Here is a 19,579-nt window from a genome sequence, read left to right as displayed (position 1 = left end):
ACTATGCAGGGGCAGCTAGCTGACGATTTTAAATGTTAGTGAGTTTGGACACTTGTGGAAAGAATGTGTTTCTGAATTTGAAAGGCCAGAAGATTTTCCCTCTGGGCTAAGCTGGTGGCGCCGCGGGAGTGCACAGCTCTGAGCAAAGAAACAGGTAAGATGAACTAATTAGAGGCTCTTCAAAATGGGAGTGTTCAACCAGTGTCCTGGCAGGACCTTCCTGACACAACATTAAATATATATATATATGGCCGCGCACGGTGGCTTATGCCTGTAATTCCATCACTTTGGTAGGCTAAAGCGGGCAGATCGCTTGAGCCCATGAGCTCGAGAGCAACCAGGCAACATGGTGAAACCCTGTATCTGCAAAAAAAAACAAAACAAAAAACAAAACAAAACAAAACAAAAAACACAAAAATTAGCCGGGCGTGGTGGCGTGCACCTATAGTCCCAGCTACTCCGGAGGCTGAGGCAGGAGGATCGCTTGAGCCGGGGAGGCAGAGGTTGTAATGAGCTGAGATCGCCCCTCCGCACTCCAGCCTGGGCGACAGAGCGAGACCTTGTCTCTAAATAAATAAATAGTATAAGAGGTTTAGAATGCTGTTGTGTGAAAACGCAAGACTAACCAAATAGCCTCAGGACTTACTGGAATTGTGCTTCACAATTTTGCTACAAACGCTTTTTCGAGTCCACAATACAGGTATCATTGCTTTCTTTGTGGACAAGAAGCAACTGAGAAATTGAACTCAATCCACTGAAGATTTTGAAAGCCGATGTGTTTTTAATATCACACATAAGGGAAATAAATATTATTGTCGGAGGCGGGGAACAGGGGAGAGATTTTTTAAACGTACTAAAAACATAAAATCCAGAAGAAAGGCGGTCTCTATTCCACCGAGAAGTTTGCATTTGAAAACCACAAGAGGTGGAGATCACAGCCGCTCGTTCTCCAGCCACCTGCCCAAAAATGCCGCCGCAGCGCAGACCCAACCCAGACAGGGTAAGTGGGCACGTGCATCCCTCCCAACCCAAGCTGCGCGCCGAAGCACACGAGTTAGGGTCCCAGGCTCCCGGCGTGTGATGGGAGCTAGGGCAGCGGAGAATGGGGCGTCCCAGTCCTCCTCCAGCTCCAAGGACAGCCCCAGCGTCCCGCTGTCCCGCCACCCTTCCTCGAGGGATGCCCTTGTCACCTGAGCCACCGCGCCCTCTGCACAGCCCAGTCGGGGAGAGGGAAGAGGGGGAGCCGAGGAAGCTTCTTGGCCCGGGTGCTGGGAATCCAGGGGCCAGAGCCGCCCGCCAGACTGAACCTGGGACAGCCCAGCGCTCCAGCGCTCCAGCGCTCCGCAGCCCTCCCAGAGCGCGCAGACACCCCGTCCTTGCTCCTCCCGCCCCCCGCCACACCCGCGCTCAGCCCAGCCCAGCCCCGCCGCGTCCTCACCTCGCCCGGACCACTGCAGCCCTGGCGGTAGTGGGCAGACATGTCCCTGGGGCGCACCCGCAGAGCCGCGTCCCTGCGCGGTGGCCCCTTCCCCGGCCCCAGGCGCTCCTATCCACGCTTCGGTGGGGCGGGGAGCGGACTGGGCGGAGGCGCCGGCGGGGCTGGGGCCGGGGGCCCAGCGGGCAGCGCCGAGGGCGGGGAGCGTGGCGCGGAAAATCCCAGTGCTCGGCTTTGAAATGCACCGGCTCGTGCAGTTCCGCTGGGGACTCAGCCGGACCGGCGAAGGGGATTTAGCGCGGGGATCCGCTCTAAGTGCCGCGGCTGGACGAGGGGTGAGGGGCGCAGCGGAGGAGGGCGTCTCGCGGTTATGTAATGCACCAGCTCTCTGTGTCCCCAGTCTGACGTCTCTAGGACTGCCGGACCCTCCCCGGGAAGGGCCATGAATGCCCCTGACCTAGGCAGGCCGAGGGGACTCGATGTTCCCAAAAAGAACTTTTCCCCGCAGGGTCAAAGAGCAAGATCTCGAGAAAAAATACAAGGCCTTCTTTAGGTGTATCTGGCAGGGATCCGGACCCTGCTAGCCAGTCCTTCCCATTTCACAGCTCAGGAAACTGAAGCTCCAGAATGCTAGTGAAAAGCGTTTTCTCTTGGAGTCAAAAGGACCTGGGTTCAACACGCCTGAAAACCACATGACCTTGGGCAATTTAACTCTCTGAGCCCCAGTTTTCCCTTGTAAAACAAAGGATGATAGCGCCCACTTCATGTTGTTGCTGAGAGGATGAAATGAGTGAGGTGTAGGCGCCCAGTACATGATACAATTCCCCAAACGTTGACTCAAAGCCTGAAGAGGGAGCTACCAGGACGTACCCCGCGTGTGACAGGTTCCAGACGAACTGTCTTGTCAGAAGCAAGGCCTCTGAACTGACAAGGTCTGGTTCCAATATCTTGGAGTCTACGTTCTCGCTTCTCCAAGAGTGGCCGGTAGACCAACAGCGAGGTCATCACCTGGGTGCATGTTAAAAATGTGGAATCTCAGGCCCAACCGCGGAGCCTCAAAATCAGAATCTGCATTTTAGGCAAGATTCCCTGGTGATTTCGTTGTATGTCAAAATTTCAAAATAAATTAGACTTTTTGGATTTTGTTTTGTTTTGTTTTGCTTTCAGACGGAGTCTCGCCCTGTTGCCCAGGCTGGAGTCCAATGGCGTGATCTCGGCTCACTGCAACCTCCGCCTCCCGGATTTAAGCGATTCTCCTGCCTCAGCCTCCGGAGTAGCTGGGATTACAGGTATCTGCCACTGCACCTGGCTAATTTTTTTATTTTAGTAAACATGGGGTTTCACCATGTTGGACAGGCTGCTCTCGAACTCTTGACCTTGTGATCCACCCGACAAAGAGTTACTGATCAACAGTAGGGAGCATTTGCGCAGCACCGTATTTGTGTTTTTCGTTTATTTGTTTGTTTTGTTGCTGTTGTTGTTGTTTTAGAGAAGGAGTCTCATTTTATTTGTTTTTTTAAAGAAGGGCTTTCACTCTGTCTCTCCGGCTAGAGTGCTGTGGTGCGATCATAGCTCATTGCAGAATCGAACTTCTAGGCTCAAAGGATCCTCCTGCCTCAGCCTCGGTGGGCACTGGGATTACAGGCATGAGCCACTGTGCAACCCAGGGTGTTTTTAAAATAGTCTAGTAAATTCCTTTCTCATTTTACCCTCTGGCTATTTTTAGTCCTACACCTCCTCTCAGTTTCCTGCCCTTTAACTATAAATCCGAATTTAAGTCCTATTTTCACTTGCAAAAAACCCTAGGTTAGATCTAAGTGATGATTAGTGGATAAATGTTTAAAACACACAACAGAAGGAACAAATACAGCATGTAAAAGAAATCATTAGCATTGGAAATGAACCTATAAATGTAGAGACTGCCATGAGCCCTGAACTCTCAGCTGTGAAGGTCTTTGGGTTAAAGGCTTTGAGTTTCAGAAAAATGCTTCTTTTAGTTAAACATTGCTTTGAGTGGCAAATAAGTCTCATTTTCTGTTTAACTAATGTAGGACAACAGTTGTAAACGTTTTTGAGAATAGGACACCACACAAGGCTTCCTTCCATCTAAGTCACCACTTACCGGGGCTCTAGCAAAGACCAAAGCAAATACTATGTTTACTCTATTCAATGCTGTGTCATTGATGTTGTTTTATTAGAAGAGGTTCAGATTTCATGTGCCTGATTCTCTCTGACAGAATGATTTTCATCCTTTAAGAGTTCAGCAATTGTAAGTTGATGATTGTGATGGTAAATGCAATGTGTCCGGGCAGTGCCAGATATAGACAGGTCACTTCTGTGTACCTACCCCTTTGGGGTTCCACACTCAAGACCTGACATAGCTGCTGACGTGGGAGTGGGCAGCGTGGAAGTGGAGGAAAGGGAGATGGACAAAGCAAAGCGATCTCCTTTCACTGAGGTTGGAAGATTGGGGAAGCCAGGAGAGGTGAAGAAAGTTGGGCTGCTATCGCTGTGCAGAAGAAAAGCAAAGCAACGGTGGAACCCTAGAATCCAACCTAGAAGGAAAGGGAAGAAGCAATATTTCTTCCAAACAGCGCTGTCCGACAGAACTTTCTGTGGTGATAGAAATGTGCTGTATTTGCACAGTCCCAACATGGCTATAAAATGTGGTTATTTACATTTTAGTTAATTAATTACAATCATAATTAAAATTCAGGCTTCTTGTGTGTGTTTTGCCTTTTTCTTTTCTACTACTGGTCTGTTGCACTAATCACCTTTCAGGTGCTTCATACCAAGATGTGGCTAATGTCTACCATACTGGACAGCACTCAAAACATTTTCTTCATCACAGAAAATTCTACTAGAAAGTGATGCTTAGAAGCCAGGATTTGGGTAAGGAAATGAGCCCAGATAGCCAGCTTTTCCAAGTCCTAGCCAGAACTCATCTGTCTAAAAGATATGACTTAATAGAATGAAAATTAAACCTTCATCATTGAGTCCTTGTGAGAATCAAAATGAGTCAATTTATAGAATGTATTTAATTCAATGCCTTGCATATCATAAGTGTGTAAAAAATATTAATCCTATCAGTATTAATAGTCTTTTACCTTAAAAATATTGGGGAATGACAAAGATTTTTTGCTTGGCCAAACTTTAGTCAGGCTCCTGAGCCTTCTCCTAAGACCATCTGTGTATTTCCTTGTAAATTTTAATTTATCGAAGAACTTGGCTAAGTCAGTTTGGCAATAACCTCCCTCCCCCTTGACAACTGATCATCCAAGAATTCCTCATCCTCCACTGTCCTCCGGGTGCTATCCAATCACCTTGGCCTGTCTTAAGTAAGAATCCTATTAGGTTAATTTGGCTAGAATCCCATACCCTGTTCCTTGGCTATAAATTCCCATTTCCCTCTGCTGTATTCAGAGTAGAGCCCATCTCTCTACCCTACTGCAGGTCTTCATTGTAGTGGTCCTTGTATCTGTCTCAATGATCCTGAATAAAGTCTTCCTTACCACTGAATAATTTTTTTATGTCATTGAATATTTTTTTCTTTAACAGGGACATGGCATTATTGGTACATCATTATTAATTAAGTAACCTTTCCCTGATGTGGTCAGCTGACCTGGTACCTCCACATGCATTAATAGTATGTTCTAACTCCCTTCCTCTTCTTCCATACTCAGAATTGAGTACTATTTGTACTATTCTGGCCTGGAGGCACAGCACATTTTGTCAAATCCCTAGCATTTGTAGCCAATAAATAACAAGTGTGTTAACTAAAATCCTATTGCACCATGGTTCAGTGGAATTAATTTTCAGATAGGATTCTGAGAAGCCTGACACCTTAGGGTACATCCATTATGAAAGGAATTGTTTGTTCCTGTTATTTGGTCAAACAAGAATGTGTGGACTCAGCAGAGAAAAACAGGAACATTGGCTACAGATAAGTAATATTTGGGGGTGTCCAGGTCAAAATAGAAGCTACAGGAAGGTTGGAGATTGAGGATGAATCCCTGAGGCTTTTGCCTAAACAGAATTTGAAATTTTATTCTCATAACTAATTAAGATTTTAGGATTAACTACAAACAGCATAAATAAGATGCAAGTATTTTACATTGTCAGTTGTACAGATTAGGGCAATATGTGGAAAGGGAAATAGTGAAATTTTTTCCTTAGACACCAAGAAACAAATTTTTGAAGAACTGCCTTTTCAAACTCCTGTTCAACTGACTTCTTTAATAAGATCATGTCCTGTGGGCACCTTTCAGATTCTTTCTTATCTTTCTCTCTTTCTTCCTTTCTTTCTCTTTTTCTCTCTCTCCCTTCCTTCCTTCTTTTGTTTCTTTCTCCCTTCCTTCCTCCTTTCTTTCTTTCTTTTTCCTTTTTTCCCTCCCTTCCTTCCTTCTTTCTCTTTCTTTTTCTCCCTCCCTCCCTTCCTTCCTTAATTACTTTCTTTTCTCTTTTTTTTTTTTTTTTTTTTGAGACGGAGTTTCGCTCTTGTTACCCAGGCTGGAGTGCAATGGCGCAATCTCGGCTCACCGCAACCTCTGCCTCCTGGGTTCAGGCAATTCTCCTGCCTCAGCCTCCCGAGTAGCTGGAACTACAGGCACGCACCACCATGCCCAGCTAATTTTTGTATTTTTAGTAGAGAAAGGGTTTCACCATGTTCGCCAGGATGGTCTCGATCCCTTGACCTCGTGATCCACCCACCTCGGCCTCCCAAAGTGCTGGGTTTACAGGCGTGAGCCACTGCGCCCAGCCTCTTTTCTCTCTCTTTCTTCTCTCTTTCTCTCTCCTTCCATCTTTCTCTCTCCTTTCTTCCTTCCTTCCTTCTTCTTTGTCTCTTTTTCTTTCTTTCTTCTTTTGTTGCTTTTGAGACAGAGCCTCACTCTATCACCCAGGTTGGAGTACAGTGGCACCATCCCAGCTTACTACAGCCTTGATCACCTAGGTTCAGATGATCCCCCCACCTCAGCCTCCTGAGTAGCTGGGACTACAGCCGCCCACCACCACCCCTTGCTAGTTTTTATATTTTTTGTAGAGACGGAATTTTTCCATGTTGCCCAGGCTGGTATCAAACTTGTAGGCTCAAGTGATCCTCCCGCCTTGGCCTCCCAAAGTGCTGGGACTATAGGCATGAGACACTGTGCCCAGCCCAGAGTCCAATTTCTTTTTCATCTTTTTTGGTTCCTTTTTCAACAGTCACTCTTTTCTATGAGCATTTTCTTAGAATTTAACCCCTATTTCCACAGAGTTTCGCTCTTGTTACCCAGGCTGGAGTGCAATGGCGCGATCTTGGCTCACCGCAACCTCCGCCTCCTGGGTTCAGGCAAGTCTCCTGCCTCAGCCTCCTGAGTAGCTGGGATTACAGGCACGCGCCACCATGCCCAGCTAATTTTTTGTATTTTTAGTAGAGACGGGGTTTCACCATGTTGATCAGGATGGTCTCGATCGCTTGACCTCGTGATCCATCCGCCTCGGCCTCCCAAAGTGCTGGGATTACAGGCGTGAGCCACCGCGCCCAGCCTCCATGGTTCTTTCTTAATGTGTATCTCCATCTCAGCCCCGTGACTGTAGCTAATACCTGCAGCGTTAACACAAGCGGCAGTGCCTTTCCAGTTCTGACCTCCCTCTGAACTCCAATTCTTTTTGCCAGACACCCAGTGAATATTTTCCCTTACATTCTCCCTATACCATCATTTCATATTTTAAAATATCAGGAACTCAAGTCATCACTACAATCTGCTCTTAGATCTCAACAACTCTCCAGGTTCTCTTCTCCAATGTCACTTAGTCTCTGGTGCTAACATTCTCTCATTTACTGTGACTCAAAGCTATGTAATCATTTCAACACATTTATCTTTCTGGAGTCATGCTATAACTGAAAGACATTGAATTTGAAATCAGAAAACCAAAGAAAAATCTCATTTCTGCCATTTTTTAGCAGGACAAACTAAGCACATTTCTTAACATTCTACCTCTCAAGCCTCATATTTCTCTTCTATAAAATAAAATCACCAGTACAATTCAAAAAACATGGATTGAGCCTGGGTATGATGGCTCATGCCTGTAATCCCAACATTTTGGGAGGTTAAAACCAGAGGATCACTTGAGGTCAGGAGTTCTAGACCAGCCCGGGCAATAGAGTGAGACCCCCATCTCTAAAAAAAATTTTTTCAGTTATCTGGACATGGTGGTGAGCATCTATAACCCCAGCTACTTGGGAAGCTGAGGTGGGAGGATCTCTTGAGCCCAGGAGTTCAAGGCTGCAGTGAGCTATGACTGTGCCATGACACTCCAGGTTGGGCAACAGAACTAGACCCTGCCTCTAAAAATAGAAAATAAAAAATAAAGGATTGAGCAGTTTCATATCCCAGTCTCTGTGCTAATTAGGTTAGACCTTCAAGGTCTGTGCTACTGATATTTTAGGCCTGACAATTATTTGCTGTGGGAATGTCGTGTACATTGTAGAACATTTAGCAGTATCTTTTGTGTTTGCCCATTAGGTGCCAATAGTAATGCCCTAGTTGTGACCATCAAAATTTTTTTAGACATTGCCAAATATCTGCACTGGGTTAGGTTGTGCAAACTTTTATGTCATTATTTTCTGAAGTATGTTTGATTTTATTATTTTGTTCCTTCAAATTAAATTGACTAAAGTTATGTAATTTTCATAATATTAAGAGCAATTCTTTGGGGGGAGGGTTGTGAGGATATTTATTGATGTTTTTTAGTTCCTGTGACATCCCAGGGGTGATCATGCCTTTCTCTCTGGGTGCTTCGAGGATTACATAAGATGACAAATGCAAGAGTGGCCTGACCCAGGTCACTGTTTGCAGAATGTGGGTGTCTACTCATTCATGAAGCTCTGGGAAGGTGAGGTATTCTCTGAAGATCACAGGTAAAAGGTCATTTTTATAAAAACATTCAATTTAGATTATATTGTTATGAATTATTATATGCTAACAAATATTATTTTTGAATGTAAACATCAATAAAGCAAATTTCTTCTGTTGTATTTTCTTTCTTTCCTTCCTTCCTTTCTTCTTTCTTTTTTATTGAGATTGAGTCTCGCTCGTTGCACAGGCTGGAATGCAATGGTGTAATTTCAGCTCATTGCAACCCCCCTCTCCTGGACTGAAGTGATTCTCATGCCTCAGCCTCCCAAGTAACTGTGACTGCAGGCGCGCACCATCACGCCTGGCTAATCTTTGTATTTTTAGTAGAGATGGGGTTTCATGATGTTGGCCAGGCTCATCTTGAACTCCTGGCCTCAAGAGATCTGCCCACCTTGGCCTCCCAAAGTTCTGGAATTACAGGCATGAGCCATGGTGCCTGGTATGTTATATTTTCTTGATAGTTTTATCTCCCTATCTATTGTCACTGATCTCCAGACTCATATTCCCTCATGCATGGTTCACTGGAACTACTACACTACCATTACTTTTGCCTCTCTCCCCACCCAACTATATGACTAATTTCTTGACACTCTGCCTTATATTCTTTCTACTGGAAACTCTGACCATTCCTATTCTCGTATTTATATCATCAAAATGGGACTCATTTGCTGGTTGGTTGGCCAAAGTCCTCTTCCAACAGCTTTCCCATCCACTTTTAATATCATGTTCCTCAACACTAACAGGCACCCTCTGTCACACCCTCATTCTTGTTCCGTGAAGTCACTGTGCACATTCCTACCCCTGTTCCTTCACCCATTCTCTTTCCCATGTCTGGGCTGCCCCTTCCTTTCTGTCTTCTGCCTATGGAGATCTAACAGCATCATTGAAGGTCCAATTCAAATTCCAACTTGTACTGATCATCTGTAACTTCCCTTGAAAGGCATTTACAAAAGATAATTAATGGTTAGAGAGGGGGATAGACAGATGGATAGTTACATGATAAAGCAATATAGTAAAATGTTAAATCTAGAATCTAGGTAGCAACATATAGGTGTTCAATGGATAATTTTCTTGACTTTTTCTGTTTCAAATTGTCACAATAAAATAAAAATAATTTAAAACTTAAAAATAAAACAAACATCTCAATTTCTTCACAAAGCCTTCCCATCCAACTCTAGTGATAGTCATTAAGATCCCAAGTTTATACATCAGGCAGATTTGAGTTCAAGGCTTAGCTCCCCCTCTTGCTAGCTAGGTGATTTGGGGCAAGTTGTATAATAACTCAGAACTTCATTTTCCTCATTTATAAAATGAACATGATAATAACACTTCATAGGTGTTTTGGAGGCTAAATGAGATTTGTACTTATAAAGTGCTTAGCTGGCAGAGTGCAGTGGCTCATGCCTGTAAACCCAACACTTTGGCAAGCCGAGACGGGAGGATCACTTGAGCCCAAGAGTTTGAGATCAGCCTAGGCAACATGGTGAAAACCTGTCTCTACCAAAAAAAATCGAAAACTTATCTGGGCCTGGTGGCACATGCCTGTAGACCCAGCTACTTGGGAGGCTGAGGTGGGAGGATCGCTTGAGCCCAAAAGGTCAAGGCCTCAGTGAGCCATGATTGTGACAACTGCACTCCAGCCTGGGCAACACAGCAAGACTTTGTCTCAAAAAAAAAGGGGAGGGGGGATAAAATGCTTAAAGTGCTTAGCACAATAGCTGAAGCATAGTAAGTGCCCAATAAATGTTAGCAGAAAATACAAATACTCCTCCCTTGAATGCATAGAGTGTAAGCTATTTGATGGCCGTAACTCTCTCTGTCTCATTTACCACTCTGCCTATGTCTACAGAGTAGAAACTTAATAAAGCTTTGCAGAATGAGTGAATGTTCATTGTATATCACCTTTGTTGTTTACATCTGTTGCTCTTCCTCTGGGAGACTCATTCAATTAGTATTTATGAAGCATCTCCTATGAACAAAGCCAGCAGCCATGAGCAGAACCATTATGGTCCCATACCTAACCCAGTACTTTATCCCTGAAATCAAGTTTCCCTAGCTGAGTGCTGCTGTGCAGGTTGGGGATTCTCTGACCATTTAGGGCTTCTTCTGAGAATATATTTGGGATAGAAATAAATGTTTATGTGGAGAATGGACAAGAGAGAAGAATTACTGGTGTTGTCTCCCAACCAGATGTGGAGTATGAAAACAAGGAGGTGATAAATTCCCAATGGTCTGACCCAGAGACTTTATGACCTACCCTTTTTGTATCCCATTGGATCAGTTGGATCTACTGGTTTTAATAATGTTGACCTTACTTTTCCAGTTAATTTATTCAAAATCTTTTCAAATGACTGCTCAAACTTTTATCTCATTATTTTCTGAAGTATGTATTCAGTTTTAGTATTCTGTTTCTCCAAATTAAATTTAAATACAATTATTTAATTTTCATAATATTAAGAGCAATTCTTTGCAGGGAAGGTTGTGAGAAAATTTATTGAAATCTTTTAGTTCCTACGATATACCAGGCCCTGTGTATGTATTATTTCATTCAGTTCTCATAATACCTGTTTCCAGTTGAGAAAAAAATGGCTCAGAGTGGTTAAGAGAATTGCCCAATTATCAGGCAAGTAGTAAACAGTGCCTGTTTATGAAACCAGGTCAGTCTAACTCTGAGGTAGATTTATTGTAAAAATAGCTGGGTTTTCTCTACCACCACTATTTTCATATCCTTTGCAATGTGACTTTGTAGCTCATTCCATGAAGAACAGGGCCTATCGCCATACTTTAGTCAGGCATCATCTTGTGATTGCTTTAGCCAGTAGGGAAGAGAAATGATAGTGGGCCAATTCCTAGTCTAGACCTTAAGGGGTTATACCTCCATCTGGCTCTCTCTCAAGTCCTGCACTACTACAAAAACAAGCCTCGGCTCTGGCCTGCTGGATGAGACGACATTGGGGGCCAACCTGAGTCACCCCAGTTGAGCCCAGCCAAGATCAGCAAAACTATCCCCACAGCAGGCTGTAGGTGCACAATTGAGCCCACTGAGACAGATCAGCAGAATCACCCAGTTAATCTACACACTTATGTGCAAACAAAAATGTTTATTGCCATAGCCACTGAGGTATGATGATTATTTGTCATGCAGCATTATTTAATTAAGAGATAACTAATATAAATTCACACTACCAAACTCCTTAAACTAATCAGCAACTTCAGCAAAGTCTCAGGTTACAAAATCAATGTGCAAAAATCACAAGCATTTCTTTACACCAACAATAGACAAGCAGAGAGCCAAATCATGAATGACCTCCCATTCACAATCACTACAAAGAGAATAAAATACCTTGGAATACAGCTAACAAGGGATGTGAAGGACCTCTTCAAGAAGAGCTACAAACCACTGCTCAAGGAAATAAGAGATGACGCAAACAAATGGAGAAACATTCCATCCTCATGGATAGGAAGAATCAATATCATGAAAATGGCCATACTGCCCAAAGTAATTTATAGTTCAATGCTATTCCCATCAAAATTCCATTGACATTCTTCACAGAATTAGAAAAAGATATCTTGAATTTCATATGGAATCAAAGAAGACCCTATATAGCCAAGACAATCCTAAGCAAAAAGAACAAAGCTGGAGGCATCACACTACCTGACTTCAAACTATACTACAAGGCTACAGTAACCAAATCAGCATGGTACTAGTACAACAGACACACAGACCAATGGAGCTGAACAGAGACCTCAGAAATAACACCAAACATCTACAACCATTTGATATTTGAGAAATCTGACAAAAACAAGCAATGAGGAAAGGATCTCCTATTCAGTAAATGGTGCTGAGAAAACTGGCTAGCCGTATGCAGAAAACTGAAACTGTACCCCTTCCTTACACCTTGTATAAAAATTAGCCCAAGATGGATTAAAGACTTACATGTAAAACCCAAAACCATAAAAACTCTAGAAGAAAACCTAGCCAATACTATGCAGGACATAGGCATGGGCAAAGACTTTATGACAAAAATGCAAAAGCAGCTGGGCACAGTGGCTCATGCCCATAATCTCAGCACTTTGGGAGGCCAAGACTGGCGGATCACTTGAGGTCAGGAGTGTGAGAACAGCCTGGCCAACATGGTGAAATCCTGTCTCTACGAAAAATACAAAAATTAGCCAGGTGTGGTGGCGCATGCCTGTAGTCCCAGCTACTTGGGAGGCTGAGGCAGGAGAATTGCTTGAATCCAGGAGGCAGAGGCTGCAGAGAGCCAAGATCATACCACTGCACTCCAGCCTAGGTGACAGAGTGAGACTTCATCTAAAAAAAAAAAAAAAAAAGCCAAAAGCAATAGTAACGAAAGCCAAAATTGACAAATGAGATCTAATTAAACTAAATAGCTTCTGCACAGCAAAAGAAGTATCATCAGAGTGAATAGGCAACCTACAGAATGGGAGAAAATTTTTGCAAACTACCCAGCTGACAAAGGTCTAGTATCCAGAATCTACAAAGAACTTAAATTTACAAAAAAAAAAAAAACCATCAAAAAGGGCAAAGGATAGGAACAGACACTTCTCAAAAGAAGACATTTATGTGGCCACAAACATATGAAAAAAAGCTCAACATCACTGATCATCAGAGAAGTGCAAATCAAAACCACAATGAGATACCATCTCACACCAGTCAGAATGGTGATTATTAAAAAGTCAGGAAACAATAGATGCTGGCAAGGTTGTAGAGAAACAAGAATACTTTCACACTGTTGGTGGGAATGTAAATTAGTTCAACCATTGTGGAAGACGGTATGATGATTCCTCAAGGATCTGGAACCAGAAATATCATTTGACCCAGCAATCCCATTACTGGGTATATACCCAAAGGAATATAAATCATCCTACTATAAAGACACATGTACAAGTATGTTTATTACGGCACTATTTACAATAGCCAAGAAATGGAACCAACCCAAATGCCCATTAATGATAGACTGGATAAATAAAATGTGGTACATATATACCATGGAATACTATGCAGCCATAAAAAGGAATGAGATCATGTTTTTTGCAGGGACATGGATGAAGCTGGAAGCCATCATCCTCAGCAACCTAACACATGAACACCAAACAAAACATCACATGTTCTCCCTCATAAGTGGGAGTTGAACAATGAGAATACATGGATACAAAGAGGGGAACAACACACACCAGAGCCTGTTGGGGGGTGGGGGGTGGGGGGTAGGGGATGAGGGGAGGGAAGTTAGAGGACCGGTCAATAGGTACAGCAAACTGCCATGGCACATGTATACCCATGTAACAAACCTATACATTCTGTACATGTATTCCAGGGGTTTTTTTAGAAGAAAGAATTTTTTTAAAAATCACACTGCCTACAGATCTTGAATATGCCTTATAAGACAATAGAGAAAAAAGTTTTTGCAAACACATTATCAGAAGTCTTTTTTTTGTAGAGTTTTTTTGTTTGTTTTTTGTTTTTGAGACAGAGTCTTGCTCTGTCACCCAGGCTGGAGTACAGTGGCATGATCTCAGCTCACTGCAATCTCTGCCTCCCAGGTTCAAGCGATTCTTCTGCCTCAGCCTCCTGAGTAGCTGGGACTACAGGTGCCCGCCACCACACCTGGCTAATTTTTGTATTTTTAGTAGAGATGAAGTTTCACCATGTTGGCCAGGCTGATCTGGAACTCCTAACCTTGTGATCTGCCCACCTTGCTCTCCCAAAGTGGTGGGAACAAAAGCGTGAGCCACCTTGCCCATCCTATAGTTTTTATTATACTATTATAATCTTTTCAATTACTCTGGGGGAGAAAAAAACATTTCATTAGCAATATATTAGAAAAGAAATTATTTGTGTTTAATGAGCCAATTTAATGAATGACTAAATTGCAAAGTGAACTACAATGCATGGCTCTCTTTCATCTCTATACTAGCTAAATCTAATACAAATAAATCAACCACATTTCCTGAGTACCTAGTCTGTATAGGCCCTGTGCATAGTGCAATGATGTTTTAAGACATGGTATCTATCTTCACAGAATTTACAATCTAATTCTGTGTATAAGTAGCCATGCAAATGACAAAGATTTCAAAAACAGCTTTACTATAACCTTATAATAAGAAAAGGTGTGTCATCACTTTGTTTCAAAAGAAAAAGGTACATTATTATTTTGATAAAGGAAGTCAATCCTTGCTAGAAAAATTCAGAGAAGAGGAGCAGGCCGGGTGAGGTGGCTCACGCCTGTAATCCCAGAACTTTGGGAGACCGAGGCAGGTGGATCATGAGGTCAGGAGTTCAAGACCAGCACGGCAAAACCCCATCTCTACAGAAAAAGTAGCTAAAAAAAAAAACAGAAAAATTAGCTGGACATGGTGACATGTGCCTGTAACCTCAGCTACTAGGGAGGCTAAGGCAGGAGAATCACTTGAACCTGGGAGGTGGAGGTTGCCACGAGATGAGATGGTGCCACTGCACTTCAGCCTGAACAACAGAGAAAGACTCCAACTCAAAAAAAAAAAAAAAAAAAAGTGGAATGCTTGAGAGAGAAGCTGGCAAGGTGAAGCCTGACTTTATAGGTGGGGCTGGAATGACTTCTTGGAGAATTTCAAAAAGCAGGAAGGAAAGCAGTCTGGTTATATTAAACTGAAGGTACTAATACTTGCAGTGGAAAAGTGCAAGGTGTGTTTGTCAATGGGTAAATAAGTCATTTTGATGAGAATGGAGAAAATCAATAGGACGAAGTGACTGATTAGATATGGAGTGAAAGAGACATGAGAAGTCTGTGTGTCTCCAGTCAGGAGGATGGTGATCATTAACAGAGAGAAAAAATGTAGCAGCATGTGAACTGTTCAATGCTGAACACGTGGATCTTGAGGTGGAAGTACCCAGCAAACAGTTGAAAATTCAGGTCAGGAACCAAGGGGAAAAGTAAAGGTTAGAGTATGCTTTGAAAATTTTCTGTGCAAAAGAGGTGGGATGAAGCCCAAGTAGCAGGCCTAGGACTAGACCTTGGGGAATGCCTGGAATGTCTAGTAGGAGAGATTTAAAAATGCACTAGCAGCCGGGCACAGTGGCTCATGCCTGTAACCCCAGCACTTTGGGAGGCTGAAGCGGGCGGATCACTGGAGGTCAGGAGTTCGAGACCAGCCTGGTCTCTACTAAAAATACAAAAATTAGCAATGCATGGTGGTGGACGCCTGTAATCCCAGCTACTCAGGGGGCTGAAGCAGGAGAATCGCTTGAACCTGGGAGGTGGAGGTTGCAGTGAGTCAAGATCGTGCCCCTACACTCCAGCCTGGGTGACAAAGCAAGACTCTGTCTCAAAAAAAAAAAAGAAAGAAAGAAAGACGCACTAACTGCTAAGCAGGATGTAGCAAGTGTCACATGAATTGCATAAGTGTGAAATGCAATTTAGAGAGTGGAGAGGGATGTATAACAGCAGAGGGGAAACACTGTCTTTCAAGAGGAGAATCAGTGATAATGAGCAGGACCTGCTCGCAGCAGGACTAGGCAGGTTTTGCAAATCATTGAACGGGATGGTTGGTTGCGCTGGGCTGTCACCTGCTAATAACAGAAACACCAGTGGACACTGATTAAACTTATCTGGAAAAAAGGCATAGCCAGCTTTGTTTGGGGCTGATTTACCCTCTCTGACTCTTGGTGTTGATCTTCTCAATGAATTAATTTGCAAGTTTCTGCTTCACCTTTATTTATTTTGATAAAGTCAGAAAGTGCAAATTGAAAGAATATTTGATCAGGATAAAGCCAATACAAATAAGGCATCCAGATAAAGGAACAATGGCTAAATCCAGTTTGTTTCTTTGCAGTAAGTCACCTCTCAAGTGATATACCAATTATATGTACAGTGCCCTATTGTGCTGCTTCCTTCAACAGAGACACATTTACACACTCATATTAATGAGTTCTTGTGGTTATAGATGATTCCATAGTAAGATTATTAAGAAAGTAAAATTCATCCTAACAAGAGGAAGAACTACCCAGAGTGTCTAGCCATATAAATAACAGACATCAGTTTTTTCTCTTATTTCAGTAGTGTGTGAAGAATGGAGAAGCATAAAGTGAAAAGAAAAGGCTACCTTAGTGGTCTTTGTTTTTTTTCTTAAGTTCATAAGAAGAAGCCATATTCTGTCAACTGCTTGCCAATTGCTTTAGGGTGTTTCCACCTAATTCTAACGTTAGCTGAAAGCAGTATGTCTATAGTTCTTTAGTCACCAGACACACCTTTATTAACCATTCTGGTCTCATCTGCCCCCACATGCTCTGCTCCAGGAACATTATATTCAGCAGCCAGCATTGTAACAAGCTTTCCAAGTGGCTCAGCATTTTAAAATTCGAGATCCATGACCTAAAAACTCTAGGAAGACCCAGGGTAGCCAGAAGAGAGTAAGATGCCCCAGTAGTCAGGATCCAGTCTTCCCTCTTTCCTTTCTCCCTCTTTAAGTAGAGAACTCTACTTTATGGTTTTATTATATTAGACTTTCATCCATTCCATTCATCAAGCCAAAAATCTAGGAGTCATCACTTACCTCCCACATCAATCCATCAACAAGTCCTTTCAATTATCTCATCAAAATCCAACCTTTTTTTCCAACTGCACTTCAACAACACCCCGATCCATCTTGCCATCTCCTGTTCCCCACTCCTGCAAGTCTCCTAACTGATCTCCTTCCCTCTGCTCTTAACCTCTTCCCGTCTGTTCTCCATAAAATGCCAAGAATGTTTTTCTCAAAACTTAAATTAGCACAGTGGCTCACACCTGTAATCCCAGCACTTTGGGAGGCCGAGGAGGGCGGATCATTTGAGGTCAGGAGTTCACCAGCGTGGCCAATGTGGTGAAATCCGTCTCTACTAAATATACAAAATTAACCAGGTGTGGTGGCGCGTGCCTATAATCCCAGATACTCGGGAGGCTGAGGCAGGAGAAATCACTTGAACCCAGGAGGTGGAGGTTGCCAGCCTGGGCAATAGAGCAAGACTCCATCTCAAAACAAACAACAACAACAAATTAAATTAGACCATATTGCTTGCAGCTTAAAACTTTTCAATAATTCCCAGAGCACTAAAACAAAACCTAAACTCCTCTGACCATGGTCCCTAATATGTCATGACCCCGCCCCTACCTTTCTCTACATCATCTCGTGCCACACTCCCCATACCTCCCTATACTTAGCTATGTTAGCTTTTCTCTGCGCACTGAGCCAGGGATGCAGAAAGCTTTCCGCTTGCCTTTCTTCTTGCCTAGAAAGCTCTTCACTATTTCTGCAAAGTTCTCAGCTTAAATGTCACCTCCCCCGAGGGTCTTCCAAGGCTATTCTATTTAAACTCAGTCTCCCTCTGCCCATTATTCCCCATTTTAGTCCTTTTTGTTTCCCTTTATAATGTTAATTGAAACTTGCATTTTTTGTTGCTGTTTCCATTGATTTTGTTAACTAAAAGCTTAGTGAAACCAAGAAGGTCTCTATCTTGTTTACCATTGTATCTCCAGCACCTAGTGAGTTACCTGGTATCTATTAGGAACTCAATTATTGGAGGAATGAATAAAAGGATCCAAAGATGTAAACAAGTTAGAAAGGCCCATTTTGGATGGAGAGAGGGTGTGTATTCTGGAATTAAACTCTGTTCCCAAGTTATATTGGTGACCAGTGATCAAAAATCCCCAAGTTCAGTTGGGCATGGTGGCTCACACCTGTAATCCTAACAGTTGGAAGGCCAAGCTGGGTGGATCACTTAAGATCAGGAGTTCAACAGGGCAAAACCCCATCTCTACTAAAAACACAAAAAATTAGCTAGGTATGGTAGTGCATGCTTGTAGTCCCAACTACATGGGACACTGAGGCATGGGAATTGCTTGAACTTGGGAGGAGGAGATTGCAGCGAGCCAGTCACACCACTGCACTCTAGCCTGGGCAACAGAGGGAGACCCTGTCTCAAAATAAATAAATAAAAATTCTCAAGTTCATTGCTCCTCCAACCCAGTGCAGATGGAGCACATTGTTGCTGGGAAACTTCTATGACGCTGATACCGTTTGGCTCTGGGCCCCCACCCAAATCTCATCTTGAATTGTACTCCCATAATTCCCATGTGTTGTGGGAGGACCCGGTGGAAGATCATTTGAATCATAGGAGTGGTTTCCCCCATACTGTTCTCGTGGTAGCGAATAAGTCTCATGAGATCTGATGATTTTTTATCAGGGGTTTCCGCTTTTGCATCTTCCTCATTTTCTCTTGCTGCCACCATGTAAGAAGTGCCTTTTGCCTTCCGCCTTGATTCCGAGGCCTCCCCAGCCATGTAGAACTGTAAGTCCAATTAAACTTCTTTTTCTTCCCAGTCTCAGGTATGTCTTTATCAGCAGCGTGAGAACAAACTAATACAAAAGCTAAAAGGTTGTTTTGCCCCTTTGAAGAGAGAGATTCATTAAAGTTCATCTGTAAGTATAAAGATATCACAAGAAATGCAAAACAGAGCTTGAGCTCTTTGGGGAAGAACACCAATTAATTATAAAGCATGTGTTATTAATACTTATTATGGTTATATTAAAACTTAAATGAATCTCATATAATCTCATTTTTAAATTATAGGCTTCTGGCCAAGAACATTATGACAATCTATTTTGGAGTCAGGCATCATCTGGACAGGATGTAGGGTGGTAGCACTGAATTAGATTTGGCTGCTTGCTGAATATGGCACAATAGCACATTGGATTTCTCCATGAATTGAGGTAGACGTGTGAGAGGGGGAAGTGTGTGGTACTAGGAGGGGTGTGTGAGTACATGTGGATGATGAAAATTAGCTCTAAAGTCCCTTCCAATTGCTTCTGGCTCTTCAATTCCAGTTAAGCCAATTCAACTCAACTAAACAAACAGTTATTGAGAGCCTTTTGAGTGCCAGGAAGTAAACTGGGAGTATGATAACGAACAAGATGGATAATAGACCCTGCCCTAACACAATCTGAAGGCGGTAAGTGAGATGTGAGCCAAGACTTAGCAAAACCAGATGGTGATATCTGCACTTGGCTTTCCTCTCGGAATGTCAGTTTTACATGGGAATTAGCCACGTGTAATGAACAATCAAAGAAATCAAACTTTCTTAAATGCTACCAAAATTTTTATTCCCAAATTCCAAGAAATGACCATTGAAATGCATCAGACCCAGAATTTGAAGCCCCAACTGAGTTCTCTTGAATATACCTCTGTGCCTTCATTTGCCTGAGCTCCTTC

General features: G+C 43.0%; 1 protein-coding gene and 1 long non-coding RNA gene across 2 annotated transcripts in view; one reads left to right on the top strand and one right to left on the bottom strand.

Annotated features, from left to right (window-relative positions):
* Positions 1–1,518, bottom strand: part of SLC16A12 (solute carrier family 16 member 12) — a 98,989-nt gene extending 97,471 nt beyond the window's left edge. The window contains exon 1 of the mRNA XM_012454746.2: positions 1,439–1,518. The gene's annotated coding sequence lies outside the window, so the exon portion shown is untranslated. The remainder of the gene's footprint in view (positions 1–1,438) is intronic.
* On the top strand, positions 27–8,631 carry LOC135274001 (uncharacterized). Its single transcript, XR_010341780.1, has 3 exons — positions 27–154; positions 2,603–2,724; positions 8,170–8,631. It is a non-coding gene; the product is annotated as an uncharacterized LOC135274001 (long non-coding RNA).
* Positions 8,632–19,579: the final 10,948 nt, after the last annotated feature.

Source organism: Aotus nancymaae, unplaced genomic scaffold, assembly GCF_030222135.1.
Source record: "Aotus nancymaae isolate 86718 unplaced genomic scaffold, 86718_ANA_hifiasm-v0.15.2.pri h1tg000010l, whole genome shotgun sequence".
Taxonomy (NCBI): Eukaryota; Metazoa; Chordata; class Mammalia; order Primates; family Aotidae; genus Aotus; species Aotus nancymaae.
Note: the sequence above shows the minus strand (reverse complement) of the source record. Positions and strands in the feature narration are given on the sequence as shown.